At 45.1% G+C, this 15,979-nt stretch overlaps 1 long non-coding RNA gene across 1 annotated transcript; it reads right to left on the bottom strand.

Moving 5' to 3' along the window:
• Positions 1–10,162: 10,162 nt before the first annotated feature.
• On the bottom strand, positions 10,163–14,112 carry LOC117676083 (uncharacterized). The gene is made up of 2 exons (XR_004594343.3): positions 13,949–14,112; positions 10,163–10,382 (listed from the first exon to the last, which is right to left on the bottom strand). It is a non-coding gene; the product is annotated as an uncharacterized LOC117676083 (long non-coding RNA).
• Between the last annotated feature and the right edge of the window lie 1,867 nt (positions 14,113–15,979).

Below are 15,979 nucleotides of genomic sequence, written 5' to 3'. Positions count from 1 at the left end.
ACACAGTACACAAGGACTTCATCTTCTGAGTGGCAAATTTTATTAACAGACAAAAGCTTTTTGTTTGTTGGATACGGAACTACTAGATTCCTTTTGACTTGTTGGGTTGAGACAGAGTAACTAGCCAAGGGTGAAATCCAGCAGGTTCTGACAGGTTCTGGAGAACCGGTAGCGGAAATTTTGAGTAGTTTGGAGAACCAGCAAATACCACCTCTGACTGGCCCCACAGTGGGGCGGGAATGGAGATTTTGCAGTATTGTTGGAAGAAATATCCTTCTAGGTTCTGCTCCAAGTGGGGAAAAAGACATTGGAGACATGGAGACTGCTTGGAAAGATGGTTTAATGGTGGACAGGATCACATGGCTTGAGTTCCTGAACAGAAAAAGGGCAGATACAGCGAGTTTTTCGGGTTTTATGCTCTCTGGCTTTGAACTTCCTGGGGCCCAGAAAGAGTACTCTGATTGGTTGTCAGACTCCCAGGGGGTGGGGGTCTTAGCTAGCCTTGCTGTCTGATGTAATCTTCCCAGGTGCCATGTGGTGAGTTTCTGTCTAGATGGGTCCCATGGTGTTAGTTTCTGTTGCTATTGTGTTGCAAATGTCCTTTGACAAAGGATTGGGTTTCTGCCTCTGGCCCATTAACAAAGGGTGGGGGGCAGGAAGGTGGGAGCTGCTGTGTCTGTAAAACATGCTTCTCCATTTTTCTTTCAGGGAAACATAATATAATGCCTTTTTAAATATTTCCTTAAATTATTTCATTCCTTTAGAAAAGGGGTGGGTGCTAACTTCCTACAGTATCCTTCCCCTGGAGTGGGGTGGGAATGGAGATTTTGCAGTATCTTTCCCCTGCCACGTCCACCAAGCCACACCATGCTCACCAAGCCACACCCACAGAACCGGTAGTAAAAAAAATTGGATTTCACCACTGTAACTAGCCTAAAGTCATCCAGTGAATTTTATGCTGAATTCAAGTCCAACTTTTACCACCCACAACACTTTCCTTTCCAGATAAAGTCCTTGAGATCTACCTTCTCCTGGTTCTCCTTCTGGTTCTTCTACAACCCTAAATATATTGCCATGTTAGTTAAGTGTGGCCCGACACATACATAATACAATTCTTTGCAGAATATTGTTCCATGCAAATTAAATCAATGCATTTATTACTGGACTGCCAGTATGAAATTAAAAAAATAATGATTCAGATTATTTGTTTCAACTCAGTATAGTACTTCTTGCCCTGATAACATATAGAAAAGTTCATTGTGAACCGAAGAAATGTCTGCAAAAGGCTGTAATGGATATGCCTTGGATGGTTGCTTTCTCCAAAGACATCGTGGCCCTTTCATGACTTTTCCTCTAATAGTTTGGCTTGAGGGTAGATTCTTCAGACTTCTAGATTCTAGATTCTTCAGACAAAAGTCAAGGGGATACAGGGTATAAAATGTGTGAGTTTGTGCTGGAATTTTTCCATTATAGGCTTAGAAATTTTCCAGGATCGTAGCTTTTCTTAAAAAGAACCTTGAAACAGCTCACAAACCGGGGGGGGGGCTGCTGGGGGTTCACAGGGGTTTGGGAGAACCTCTAGCTAAGATTCTGTGCAGTTTGGAGAACCCCCAAATCCCATTCCTGACTGGCCCTGCCCACCCCACCCCACCCCTCCCAGGAGTCCCCACGTGGCCTGTTTTGGATGCAGCTAAGTGCAGGGAGCATGCAGAGGCTCAGGGAAGGGCAAAAAACTGGCATACCAGAAGTTCAGGAAGGCCAGAAAAGGGCCCGTTTCCGGCCTCCAGAGAGCCTCTGGAGCCTGGGGAGGCCGTTTTTGCCTTCCCAGAGGCTCGAGGAACGCCTCCGGAGCCCGGAGAGGGCAAAAGTGCCCCCCCCACCATGGTGCAGGAGGCTGACTAGGCTACGCCCACCATGGCCACGCCCACCCAGCAACCGGGCAGAGAACCCCTCGCTAAAATTTTTGAAACTCATCCCTGGATACAGGGTATAAAATGTGTGAGTTTGTGCTGGGATTTTTCCGTTATAGAGTTAGAAATTTTCCAGGAACGTAGCCTTGAAACAGGTCACAAACCCTGCATTGTGATGTGGCCTGCAAAAGACGCGGTTCCCCAGATCTCAGGGCTCACATGCAAGATGTCCAGTCAGCACTCACAAAGCACACAAAGCTTTGTTCTCCCTGCCTTATCCTTCATGTGGTGACCACGCATTGGAAGCGAGCTTTTGTGGTGACACAGTCGTCAGACAGGTGGCTCTGTCTGTCCCTTCCCAGCTACTTTCACCATTGCTACACAGACTTCCTCTGCTGGGCTTCCTCTCTCTACTCCTCTGGATCTGCTTGATATCTGGGGCAAGAGCCAGGCTTAGTTTGAAGAGTGAGTGACTCCCCCCACATCTATTCTTGGTTGGAACTGACCGTGTTTGTACCCAGGTGATCAATCACATGACTCTTTTCCAACAATCTTCCCCTCGTGGCTTCCAAGCATCCATGCTGTGCATTGCCCAGAACCAGGTGGGTCTACCAGCAAATTATACCACATGTTTTGAAGTGCAGAAATGCCACTGGGGTGGTACCACGAGCAAAGGAACCCCAAGCCTTTCATAATTGTTTTTTTTTAATTTCTTCTGCTTTTATTATTTTTACAAATAACTCAAAATGGCAAACATACCTAATATTTCCTCCTCCTCCTATTTTACCCACAACAATAATCCTGAGTTGAGCTGAAAGAAAGTGACGGGCCCAAAATCAGTTGGATTTCATGCCTAAGGCGGGACTAGAACTCACAGTCTCTGGGTGATGGGTCCAAAGTCACCCAGCTGGTTTACATGGCTAAGGCGGGACTAGAACTCACAGTCTCTTGATGATTAGTCTAAAGTCACCCAGCTGGCTTACATGGATAAGGCGGGACTAGAACTCACAGTCTCTTGGTGATTGGTCCAAAGTCAGCCAGCTGGTTTACGTGGCTAAGGTAGGACCAGAACTCACAGTTTCCTGGTGATTGGTCCAAAGTCAGCCAGCTGGCTTACATGGCTAAGGCGGGACTAGAACTCACAGTCTCTTGGTGATTGGTCCAAAGTCACTCAGCTGGCTTACATGGATAAGGTGGGACGAGAACTCGGTCTCTTGGTGACTGGTCCAAAGTCAGCCAGCTGGCTTACATGGCTAAGGCAGGACTATAACTCAGTCTCTTGGTGATTGGTCCAAATCACCCAGCTGGCTTACATGGCTAAGGCGGGACTAGAACTCACAGTCTCCTGGCTTCCAGCCTGATACTTTCACCACTAGACCTGTGGTTGAGCACTTCAGAGAAATGATACCTCAATATTAAGATACTAGCCAGCTCAAACTCCAGCCAGCTCTTTCACACATATGCCACACCTGCGTGAATTTTCTTTATATTACAGAGAGCACATCTGTCCACAACCACATCTGTCCACAACCACAATCAAAATGACAAAACATGTGTCATAGGATCTCAATGCAAGCCTCACCCTTTCAGACTTGCATTGCAATGTTGCAGGAAAGTATGTAAAGGGCAGAGTTTGCATCACAACATTATGATACATGTTTGGTCACTCGCCCCCCCCCTTTCGCCAACCTTGTGGGGCCCTTTAATGCCCGCACTTCCGAACTCAGGAGCTGACAAGACAGCCAACCTTGTCATCATCACTCACCTTTTCACAAATGTCTCTTTTGTTACTTGACCTTTTTTTTTTAAATAAAGTTTTTATTTTACAGTATTTCCAAAGTTAAAATACAAAATCAATTGTCCTTTTAAAATTCCTCAGTGGGATATAAACACACAGTTCAGAACCACCTTGGATTGTGTTTTGATTCAGGCTTGAGGTGATATTCAGCCGGTTCAGACTGGTTCGGGAAAACCGGTAGTGGAAATCGCAGGTGGGCCTGCTTGCCTGCCCACCTGCCCCGAATCTATGCTGTCCTATTTAGGCACATTTTTGAGGCCAGGCGCATGTGCAAAAGCTGCAAACGCGAGCAAAACATATGCATGGAAGGCCAGGCGCATACGCACACTCACATTTTCTGTGCTGGGCGAACCAGTAGATAAACTATGTGAATCCCGCCTCTGATTCAGTGTCCACAAGGGGCCGTCCAAAAGACAAGATGGCACCCTGAACCACGTCAACAAAACTCTGTCCCTTTTTTTACATGTGTTGTAGATAAAAATGATGGGGCTTTCGTCATCTAACACCAGATGCCATTTTGACTTTTCGACTGCCCCCTGTGAAGAACCCCCCCCCCGTCCAACAGAAACATAAGCCGACTGACTTGTGAGGGGAGGCTCTCTTACTTATGAAGGAATATTGGAGTTTATGGCTGTGTGTGATTATCACAGCAATTCTAAATAAAGCCGAGCTTCCTTAATAAAATTCCAGAGAGGATAGCTGGGGCTTTTGCTTCAGTGATGTTCTATAACAGAAAATGTTTTTTCCAAAATTTCTCTCTCCTTTGCTTTGTCTTTGGAGAAAGGCGGCATATAAATTGAACTAATAAATAAATAAATATAAATTGAACTAATAAATAAATAAATATAAATTGAACTAATAAATAAATATAAATTGAACTAATAAATAAAATAAAAAGATCACCAAGATGCTGCAAATTTTATTAGGAAAAATAATTGATGTGTTCAACTCTGCCAAATTAAAGCAGGAGGCACCCTCACCATTTCTTCTGGAAAGTCGAGGTTGCAACAGGGATGAAGAATCAGTGGGACCCCTCCAGATGTTAGAATTATAAAATCATAAGGCTGGAAGGGAGCTTGGAGGTCTTCCAGTCCAACACCATCCCAGGCCAGGGGTGAAATCCAGCAGGTTCTGACAGGTTCTGGAGAACCGGTAGCGGAAATTTTGAGTAGTTCAGAGAACTGGCCAAATACCATCTCTGGAGGGCCCCAGAGTGGGGAGGGAATGGAAGTTTTGCAATATCCTTCCCCCTAGAGTGGGGTGGGAATGGAGATTTTGCAGTATCCTTCCCCTGCCATGCCCGCTAAGCTACACCACGCCCACTAAGCCACACCCACAGAACTGTTAGTTAAAAAAAAAATGAATTTCATCACTGCTCTCAGGGCAACAGAAGTTTTATCATCCTAGGCAACTGACAGTTCAATCTTTTCTTTTTTTATATTATTTTTTATTATTTTATTAATTTTCTATTAATTACATTTTTAGTGCTTAATAAACATTGTGTTGCTTGGGTATATAATTTGCTTAACAATACAGATTTTATTCTTAATCTCCACTCCCTTTTTTCCAACCACTGGTAAAATAAGTTTGATAATATTTTATGTCTTCTTTCTGTTTGATTTTCAATGTAAGTCTATCCATTTCTGCACAGTCTAGTATCTTCTTAATTATCTCTTCATCTTTGCGATGTTTCTTCATTTTTCCAATATTGTGCAAAGATAATCCTCGCTGGCGTTAAGACATGTAATATTAAATGCATACTTTTCTTATCAATTTTTTCTGATCTCATCCCTAATAAAAATAGTTCAGGTTTAAAGTCTCCATGTTTCCCTATTATCTTTTCTAGCCGTCTGTGTATTTTTGCCCAAAATGTTCTTGCTTTAACGTAAGTCCACCACACATGATAAAATGTGCCCGTTTTTTTTTATTGCATTTCTAACATTTGCTAGACATATTTTTAAACATTTTAGCTAACCTTGCAGGTGGTAAATGCCATCTATGAAACATTTTATATACATTTTCTTTATAAGAAGTTGCCATTGTTAATCTATAGTTCCTTTCCCATAAATTTTGCCATTTCTCTAATTCTATGTTATAGCCAAAAAAAATTTCCTCATTGTACCATTGTGTCTTTTATTTGTTCATCCTCCATTTTGACTGTTCAATCTTTTCTTGAAGACCACCCATAACTCCTGGAAGCAAGTTGTTTCATTAAATAATTGTTCTCACTGTCAGGAAATTCCTCCTTATTTCCAGGCTGGATCTCCCTTTGATCAGCTTCTAGCCATTGCTTCTGGTGATGCCCTCAGGTGCTTTGGAAAATAAATTGATCCCCTCTTCCCTGCGATAGCCCTTCAAGCATGGGAAGACTGCTATAAAATCTTATTTCTATCTTTTGCCAAGTCCTATTGCAAACCTCTCTTATTTACGGAGGGCTTAATTTCTTATTAATATATCAGAGAGCATATGACTGGCAATGTTTTGTTTGCAGATATGACTTAAATTAATTAAACAATTAAATTATTTAAATAACAACCAGTTATATTAACTAATATAATGAACTGTATTAATTAAATCTTAATTAATGGTTGTGGTAATTAGTGGTTTTGGGGTGCGATGCCATCTGTACGCTGATGACACTCAGCTGTACATCTCCACCCCAGGCCACCCCAATGATGCCCTCAAAGTGATGTCCCAGTGTCTGGAGGCCGTGCGGGTCTGGATGGGGAGGAACAGGCTTCGACTCAACCCTTCCAAGACCGAGTGGCTGTGGATGCCGGCGTCCCAATATAGCCAGCTGGTGCCATCGCTGGCTATTGGGGGCGAGTCATTGACCCCCACAGAAGGGGCTCGCAACTTGGGTGTCCTCCTGGACACACAGCTGTCTTTAGAAGAGCATATGACAGCCGTGGCCAGGGGGGCTTTTTATCAGGTTCGCCTGATACGCCAGTTGCGCCCCTTTCTGGATCGGGACTCCTTATGCACAGTCACCCATGCTCTCGTCACGTCTCGCCTGGACTACTGCAATGCTCTCTACATGGGGCTCCCCTTGAGGAGCACCCAGAGGCTCCAGCTGGTCCAGAATGTGGCTGCGCGGGTGATTATGGGAGCGACGTGGCGCTCCCATGTAACACCTCTCCTGCCCGAGCTGCACTGGCTCCCGGTGGTCTTCTGGGTGCGCTTTAAGGTGTTGGTTCTCATCTTTAAAGCGCTCCATGGCTTAGGGCCAGGGTACCTACAAGACCGCCTGCTGCTACTGATAACCTCCCACCGGCCAATACACTCTCATAGAGAGGGCCTCCTCAGGGTGCCGTCGGTCAAGCAATGTCGGCTGGTGGCCCCCAGGGGGAGAGCCTTCTCTGTGGGGGCACCCGCCCTATGGAATGAGCTACCTTGTGGAATACGACTGATCCCGGACCTCCGGACCTTCTGTAAGGCCCTGAAGATTTATTTATTCCAGCAAGCCGGCCTAGCCTAAATGGTTTTTAATGGGATTTTTAAATTTTATAGACTTGAGGTTTTAAATTGGGAGGCCGATTGATTTAATCTCTTTTAATTCTCTTAACTTTTGTATTGTATGTATTTTAATTTTGGCTGTTCACCGCCCTGAGTGCCTTTGGGAGAAGGGCGGTATACAAATTAAATTAATTCATTCATTAATTAATTAATTAAAGAGCCAGTTTGGTCTGGTGGTTATGGCGCTGGCCTAAAAGCAGTGGTGGGATTCAGCTGGTTCAGGCCGGTTCTGGAAAACCAGTTGTTAAATTGATGGCTGGCCCTGCCCTCCCCTTCCAGGAGTCCTCACGTGCCCCATTTTGGCTCCCAGGTAAGTGCAGGGAGGCCTACTAGGCCCAAAACAGAGCACGGGGGGGTGGGGGGGTGGGGGGGTGGGGGGTGGCTCCCCCCCTTGGCCTGTTTTTGTTCCCAGGGGCTGCAGGGAGTCCTACTAGGTCCAAAACATGGCCACCTGGCCATGCCCACCATGGCCACGCCCACCCAGCCAATCATTAGGGCAGAAAACAGGTTGTTAAATTATTTGAATCTCACCACTGTCTAAAAGCCAGGAGGCAGTGAGTTGTAGTCCTGCCTTAGGCATGAAAGCTGGCTGGGCCCATCGCTCTCTTTCTCAGCCCAACCTACTTCACAGGGTTGTTGTTTATTATATGAAAAATAGGAGGAAGACTAGGAGGAGCATGTATGTTCCCTGCCTTGAATTACTTACCCAAGTAATACAAGTGACATTTTTAAAAAAAGAATCTAATTAAAAATGTGTTTGTTGGTAAATTTTTGTAAAATCTCTCTGGTTAATATTAAACGCTGCCTCAGGAACTCCCCTCAGTCATTGGTTAAATGCAGACAGGACTTCATTGAGAGTTTTGCAAGAGCAAACCCTGGATTTGAGGCGTAATTTGGCTGACAGAACATCCGGGATGAATATCCTGAATAAAGTTGCAGTCTGAACGTTACACTAGGAAAAGCGTGTCGCACGAAGTCTGGCTGCTATTGGAGGAGAAGGCAGATGTGAAATGGATTGATGGCAGACGGTTGCTCCATCCCGAATGTGGTTTGAGGTTGCATCATAGGAAATGACCACATTTGTTTGAATGTATTGAGCCAATTTCCCTCCGTCTTTCTAAATGTATTTCACGTGAGTGATTTCCTTTATTTACGTTAAAAAATGCAAACCCGTTTAAGTGTCAGCTGTGGCTTGACTACTGGAACCAACTTCTCGGTAACGTAACTGTGGGCTGAGTTTGTAAACAAACCCGAATGAGACTGTACACTGCTCTCAAGGATGACGAGGCACTTTCGTATGTTCATTCTACATCATTCCTGTAGAAAACACGTCACTAGTCTGGGATTTTTTTTAAAAAAATCTTCATGATCATTTCTTGACTTTCAACAAATCACAAGCAATTTATAATCTTTACAAAGATGCTTGGCTTCATTGGCAGGCTGATCTTATTTCCTCAGGAACAGCATACTGTGCCTTCCAGAGTGATCCATCCACAGTTTGGCCAAAATAATGGAATGAGGACAGACTTTAAATCACATTAACAATGGCTGGGAGATGCAGTGAAAATGCAGGAAGAAGTGTAAGTAAAACAGTTCTACCCAGAGGTGGGCTGCTGCCGGTTCGCACCGGTTCAAGCGAACCGGCAGTTAAAATTCCACACAGCTCAGTGAACCGGCAAATCCCACCACTGGCTGGCCCTGCCCCTGCTTGTTTTTTGGCCTGTTTTCTGGGCCATTTTCAGGCTGTTTTGGGGGCATTTTCAGGCTCTTTTGGGGCCATTTTCAGGCTCTTTTGGGGCCATTTTCAGACTGTTTCTCAGGTCTTTTTTGGGCTGATTTTGGGCCAAAAAATGGCCCTAAATGGCCCATAAAACAGCCTAAAAACGGCCCCCAAAATGGCCTGAAAACAGCCTGAAAAACAGCCCAAAAATGGTCCAAAAAACAGCCTGAAAAAAGCCAAAAAAAAAAAAAAACAGCTGAAAAGCAGGCCGAAAAATAGGCGGGGTGGGGCCAACCAGTGGTGGGATTAGCCCCAACCAGCTGAATCCTACCTCTGCCTTTGAGGCGAGCGGCCAGGAGGCGTGACTGGGTTTGATGAGTGATGTCACCCACCCAGTCACATGACCAACTGGCCATGCCTACCCAGCCAGAGAACCGGTTGTTAAGTTATTCAAGTCCCGCCACTGGTTCCACCTTGTAAACCAGGGGTCTGCAACCTTAAATACTCAAAGAGCCATTTGGACCCGTTTCCCACAGAAAAGAAAACACCAGGAGCCACAAAACCTGGGTGGGCGTGGCCAACTCGATGTCACTCACTTCCACCAATCACATGACCCTCCTAGTCATGCCTACCCAGCCGGTCATTAGGACAGAGAACCAGTTGTTAAAAAACACCAGGAACCACAAAATCCTTTTGACATCTCTCTCTCTCCCCCCCTCCCTCCCTTCCCCCCCCCCCGTATCTCTGTATCTCTGTATCTCTCCCCGTCTCTCTTTATCTCTCTGTCTCTGCTCGGGCTGCTTCTCCATCCCCCCACTCACCCTTACCTTCTCAGGCCAGGCGAGGAGTGACTGGGGGGGGGCGAGGGGCGGGACCAGCCAGTGGTGGGATCACCTGACAGGAAGTCACAGCAGAGGGCCCAAAGAGCCACATGCAGCTCCGGAGCCACAGATTGCTGACCCCTGTTCTAAGCAAATGTCTTACTGACAGTTCAACAGGTAGGAATCACGCACCTGCACAGACACACACTCAGAGTGAGGCGCATTGTTTGTACAGCTCACTCCAGGCCTCCAATTTCCCTTTTCCTTCCCTGTTAAGTAATTATAAATAAGGGAACAGGGATTTTCACATCTTTGTAATTATTCTATAAACCCCTATTTCAGAGTTTCAAGCTCAACAACATACAAATGCTTGAACTAAATAAGGAAACATTCAAAGTTATAACCAAGTGGATATGAGTCATTCTTAAGAGAGGAAACTTCTCAGCATGTGCTGTATTAAAGGTGGGTCCTTTTTTTGTTCCTAGGTTTCCTGCATAGAAGGGAAACGGATTCTCATAGTCAAGAATCTCATGATGCTATAGAACATAAGTTGGAAGTGAGATCTGAGATTTTTAGCACCTTCAACCTCCTGGTCAGCTGGGAATCAAGGACATTTCCTGGGGAAAAAAATATCAGTAGAAAAAGGCTGCGCATTTTTTATCCGAAAGTCAACTACCAATATTAATACTATGCAATAATTTCTCCATGAGCCCATCCCACTCTAGAAAGGCTTAGTAAGACCACCTTTGGAATACGGCATCCAGTTTTGGTCACCACACTATAAAAAAAGATGCTGAGACTCTAGAAAGAGTGTTGTTGTGACTCCGACTCCCGAGCCTATCCTCATGGAGGAAGAGGACTCAGAAGGTGAGGGGGAGGAACTGACAAGGCCACCCTCTCCAGGACCCTCCTCTCTGGCAATGCCTCAGGTTCTATCCGAAGGCCAGGAGGAAGGCATTTTGGAGCACCTATTGATAGAGAGTGATAATGATGAATCCTGGCTTGATCCCAGGCAGCGTTGGAGGGAGAAGCGCAGCAAAAGAAGAGGTGTGGGAGGGCCAAGGATTGAGCTGAGTCACTGAGCCACGCCCCACAAGGGATAAAAGGGGGCGTGATTGCTCAGCAGGCTTTGTGACGGACAAAAGTTTAAACTCTAAAGAGTCACATCGTGAATCCTGCACTTCGGCTCAGATATCTTTTGGACTAAACTCTTGTGGATAATTTGTCGCTTTGGAAACGGACTGCAGATAAGGCCTTTCCTGCTTTTTGGGAGTGCTAATTGGACTTGGCAGGCATTTTACAGTTGTCTGCCAGGAATTCTGGTCTGTTTATACAATAAATTTGTCTCGATCATGCTCTATGGTGCTGAAATTTGGGGTCTTACAGAGGCCCCCATATTAGAGAGAACTCAAAATAATTTGTTAAGGAGGATGCTTGGGGTAAACAATTCCACTTCAGCTGCAGCTGTCAGAGCTGAATTGGGACATTTCTCACTGTACACCTATACAATCACTAGGGCGGTAGCCTACTGGCTAAAAATGACCCAGATGGATGCCAGCAGACTCCCCAAAATATGTCTAGAGGAACAGCAGATTTCAAATCCTCAAAGGTATTCCTGGCTAACCCGGCTGTCAGAAATATTGAACCGATATGGCGTAGGGTTCCCGTTGTGTGACACACTGAACCAAGTTAAACAACGGATTAAAGATATACATGGGCAAATGGACATGGCAACCCTTTCAACTAATCATTCCCTTAAACTGCTGACAGCAGTTAAAACAACTTTCACTCTGGAAAAGTATTTACATTTAGAAATGCCATCAGTGGAGAGACAGTTATTTGTTAAGTTTAGATTCGAACTTCTAGATACAAACGTTAGATTTGGCCGTTATCGGAAAATCCCGTATGACAAAAGAATATGCATATGTGGGGTAAACGTCGTGGAGGACACGGCGCATATAATATTCGAATGTAGTCTCTATCAAGAAGTAAGAAAACAATATCTGTCCCCAATTATAAATAAATTTCCCCACTGGAATATAAGCCAAAAACTAGCATTTCTGTTGAGGGCTGACTCTCCTCCCCTGGTAAGAGCGATCACTCGATATCTTAAAAAAATGACAGCAATATGAACCAGTTATATCAAAAAACATTTTATCGATTGTAAGGAAGATGAGCTCAGTTAGAGAGGAGCTATCCTATTTGGGTTATCTAGTCTTGGCTATTGAAAATTGATATTGTAAAATTTTAACGTCATCTATCATATATTTTTAAATTGCTATTCTTGTAACCGTTTTACCTTTTTCCCTTTTTCTTTTCTGTTTTGTTTGAAAAGGCCTTCGGGCTATTCAATAAACTATACATACATACAATAAATTATTGGCAGGTGTGTTTGATATTGCATTTGTCTGTGTGAGGACGGGGGACAGAACAAGTGTAGAGAAGAGCAAGAAAGAGGATTAGGGGACTGTAGGCTAAATCATATTAAGAATGGTTGCAGGAGCTGGGCGTGGCTAGTCTAGTGAAGAGAAGGACCAGGGGAGACATGATAGGAGTGTTTTCAATATTTGAGGGGCTGCCACAGAGAGGATGAGGTCAAGCTATTATTCAAAGCACCTGAAGGCCAGAAAGGATTAATGGGTGGAAACTGAACAAGGAGAGATTCAACCAAGATTTTTTTCTGATAGTGAGAACAATCAACAAAGTTCTGACTTTTTCCCTCTTGACTGTCATAGTCTTCCATTAATTTCCTTGCCAGATTGGATCTGTCCTTCCACAACACTTCCTGATATATCTACCTTTTTCCAGATCAGAAAATGCCCAACATCTAACAGATTAACAGAGTTGGGACTTGGAAGGGACCTTATAGGTCAGTGATGGCTAACCTTTTTACCGTCGCGTGCCAAAAGTGGAGGGAGCGCTGGGGGTTTGTGTGCATACCCACACCCATAATTCAATGTGCCCCGCCCCCCGCACATGTGTGTGTGACGTCCCGCACTCCCCCCACTTTTGGCACGTTATGGCCCGGTGGGCCAGTAGGCCTGTTTTTGCCGTCCCCAGGCTCCAGAGGCTTTTGAGGAGCCTGGGGAGGGCGAAAACTGCCTTCCCCATGCCCCCGAAGGCACTCCAGAGGCTGGAAATAGCTTGTTTCCTGACTTCTGATGGGCCCGGAAAGGCCAAAAATCATGTGGCTGGCGCGCACATGCGTGCTGGACCTGAGCTAGGGCAACATTTGTGTTCCCACAGATATGGCTCTGCATGCCACCTGTGGCATGCATGCCACAGGTTCACCATCATGGTTATAGGTCATCTACTCCAACCCCCTGCTCAAGCAGGAAAACCTCCACCATTTCTGACAAATGGTAGTCCAATCTTTTCTTGAAAGTCTCAAGTGATGAAGCTCCCACAACTTCCGAAGGCAACTTCTGTTCCATTGGTTGATTGTTCTCACTGTCCTTCCTCCAAGAATTGGTTTAAAAACTGCTATACCTACTTTGTCTATGTTAACATCTTTGAGATGCCATGCAAGATAATATTTTTCTCAAAAGTATTTTGATGTACATCATGATGGTCTCCTCTTCCACCCCCACCCCCACCCAAAGCTGCGAAAAAAAAAATAGGTTGCGTATTTTGCAAATCTCTCTTGCGCAAGCTTCTTTGAAACGTGGAAGAGAAACTTCCCAGATGGCCGGCTTGTCCACTGTAAACCTTTGCATAGATTAAATCTACTTGGATTAGTTTGTGAATATCTTTAATCTCTGCATTTCCAAGCTGATTTAGTGTGGGAGGATGCTGGAATATTTGCTGAACACACTAACCAACCCACCAAGTAGAAGAACTGAGAGGAGGGGTGAAATCCAGCAGGTTCTATCCGGCTTGGGCGAATCAGTAGCGGTAGCTGCGGAAGGCTCTGCCCATCTGCGTGGACGTCATGACGTTGCTTTTTTGTGACATTTTAAACTTCTGCGCATGCACAGAAGGCTTTGTGCATGTGCAGACAATGGTGCACACACATTGGCGAACCAGTAGGGAAGGTAAGTAAATTTTACCCCTGACTGAGAGTTATCACTTGTACCAAGCCACAGGTTTTCTGAGTTGCATTTGAACATCTTGCTAATCTGCATATCTGCAGGTAACTTTAATACCCATCTTACAAGGCATTCTCATTGAAAAGCTGACTGACCTGAATTTCCCTCCCCTCACTTGTGACTGGATCAAAGACTTCCTGATGGTACCATCCGTAAACAGTAAGGGTTGGTTCCTTTACATCTTCCACCCTGAAGTTCAGCACAGGCTCCCCTTGGGCTGTGTGCTCAGCCCCTACCTGTACTCGCTGTATACACATGACTGCATATCCTCTGATCCATCCAACATCATAATAAAGTTTCCAGATGACACAACAGTGCTGGGTCTCATAACTTGAGGGCACGAATCAGCATCCAGGGAAGAAGTCCAGAAGGTATCCGCATGGTACTCAAAAAAACAACTTATATCTAAATAGTAGTGAGACAAAGGAGATGGTGCTGGATTTCCGGAAGCATAGAGAGGAACTGCCCCACTGTATATGGAGGGGGCTGTGTGGAGAAGGTTTCCTGTTTTAAATTCTTGGGAGTGCTTATTAGCCAAGATCTCACCTGGAAAAACAACATGTCCCTGGTGGTTGGCAAGGCCCAACAGAGACTTCATTTCCTTAGAGTCCTGCGAAAAAATCAGGTGGAACAACGGCTGATGACCTCTTTCTATCGGTCCACGATAGAAAGTGTCCTCACATACTGCATTACAGATGGCACACTGGTGTAACTGCTGCGGACAGGAAGGCACTACTGTTGTGGCCCGCCAGCGGCCTGCACGGATTGTGGCTGATCCCGACGATGAGGAGACTGGTGTGGTGTCGCGCCAGCAGCCTGTGCAGCTGGCGCTCGAGTCGGACAGCGAAGAGGCTGAAGAAGATGTGGTGCCAGAGACAGAGACTCAGCCAGGGCCTTCAGAACCTCCAGAGGCTCCTTCAAATGAAGAGAATGAAGTGGAGGAGCCTCTTCTCAATGCACGAGCATGCAGGGCTGCCAAAAGGCAGGAATGGTTACTCAGGAGGAGGTCTCCTCGAGTGTAAGGCTTGGGGCTAATTGGCCACTCCCTTAGCCTATTTAAGTTCGCACACAGATAGCAAATGTTGGTGGAAACAACGGTTTGGTCCTACGCAGAGCATTTTGAGAGTGAGTTTTTTTGTTACAACTTGGTTTCTGGGCTGATTGCTGATTGTCGGACTTTGTTTAATCTCTGTGATTCATAGCAAGCTGATAAGGACATTTGTGGTTAAAGCCTGCATTTTGAAAGGGGTCTGTTTGTATTAAACTGAGTTTTTGGAGCTGTGTGGGTGTGCTACACTTCCTGGGACCCATAGCTGGGGCAGAACAACTACAGAGAGTGATCAATTCAGCACAAGAAACCATCGGTTGCCCTCTGACACCACTGGATGACATCACCAGGTCTCCCTGCTTCAACAGAGTAAGGAAGATACTCAGAGATGATTCACACCCTGGTCAATGTCTTTTTGCACTTCTACCATCAGGCAGAAGACGTCGAAGCATAGCCAGCCAAACAAATAGGTTTAAAAATAGTTTCTGTCCTTCGGCTGTCAGACTCTTAAACAACCACAATCACTCCACGCACACGTGGAAACATATGACTAGTTTCTCTTTTTTTCCTAATTACTTGCACAGGGATTATTCTTTTTACTATTTATGTTGTTTGTATTTTTTTGTCATGGATTGCACCAGAGGCTAAAACTAATTTCATTGAATACATGATGTACAATGACAATAAAGGCTATACATAGCTGGCCCCCTTCAATAAACAATCAATAAGTAGGTTATAGTTTCCATTTCCTTGCCCCTTACCATCTGTCTGCTTATCCCCTGCAGCAGGGGTGAAATGCTCCTGGTTCAGACCGGATCACTCTATCAATCTGGTAGTGATGGCGGTGGGTGGTTCGGAGAACCGGTACCAAAAATCCCTGCCCCTCGCCCATGCCCAGCTGAGCCGCGCGATCATCAGAGGCTTTTTGTTTTACTTTTAAAAGCATTTTTTCCGGCCGAAAAATTGCTTTTAAAAGTAAAGAAAAAAAAGCCTCTGATGATCATGCGGCTCAGCTGGGATCGTCAGAGCCTTTTAAAAGCATTTTTTCTACAACCTCTTCGGCCGAAAAATGGCTTTT

The sequence above is a fragment of the Pantherophis guttatus genome, chromosome 6 (assembly GCF_059756535.1).
Source record: "Pantherophis guttatus breed Tessera chromosome 6, ASM5975653v1, whole genome shotgun sequence".
NCBI classification, from domain to species: Eukaryota; Metazoa; Chordata; class Lepidosauria; order Squamata; family Colubridae; genus Pantherophis; species Pantherophis guttatus.
This window is presented reverse-complemented; position numbering and strand designations above follow the sequence as displayed.